Here is a 600-nt window from a genome sequence, read left to right as displayed (position 1 = left end):
CTAGGAGTTAATTGGAAAGATTCTCACCCTGACTAACTATATATACTGATACCTAGGAACTGAGCTACTGCACTGCATATGGTAATTTGTAATAGTTGTTTCATGTTAGGAATTCTTGTTATTGTGGTATTCTGAATATGGGCGGCTTGTCATGACATGCCAGTTACTGCTAAGATGTCTTTTTGGTAGGTGGATGTTCAAGAAGAAGGGGGTGGTGAATGAAAACAAGAGACATGAAAAGGAACATTGTGGGACTGTCCTGCTTCAAGGTTGTATATGGTGAGATTTTTGGACTTATGTGCAAACATGAGAAGCATAGAATTCTTTATCGTATTTTTAAAATATAATCTAATTTTTAAATTTTTTTTATCATATTATGTAGGGGCTTAAAGTTCAACATATCAATACTTGATGAAAAGTACATGTTCCTTATTATGCCTAAGATGTTTGAAATGCAGTGAGATACTGAGTTTGAGCTTGATAGCCTAAATCGTTTAATAATAACAATTAGTTTTTCTTCTGGATGGTTAACAACCTAATTTTGCAGACCAAAATTAGAGAAAAAGGAGGGCTACAAGGAAAGCCAACATTTTGGCCCTA

This window comes from Octodon degus, unplaced genomic scaffold (assembly GCF_000260255.1).
Source record: "Octodon degus isolate 3935 unplaced genomic scaffold, OctDeg1.0 scaffold00081, whole genome shotgun sequence".
In the NCBI taxonomy this organism is placed as follows: Eukaryota; Metazoa; Chordata; class Mammalia; order Rodentia; family Octodontidae; genus Octodon; species Octodon degus.
Note: the sequence above shows the minus strand (reverse complement) of the source record.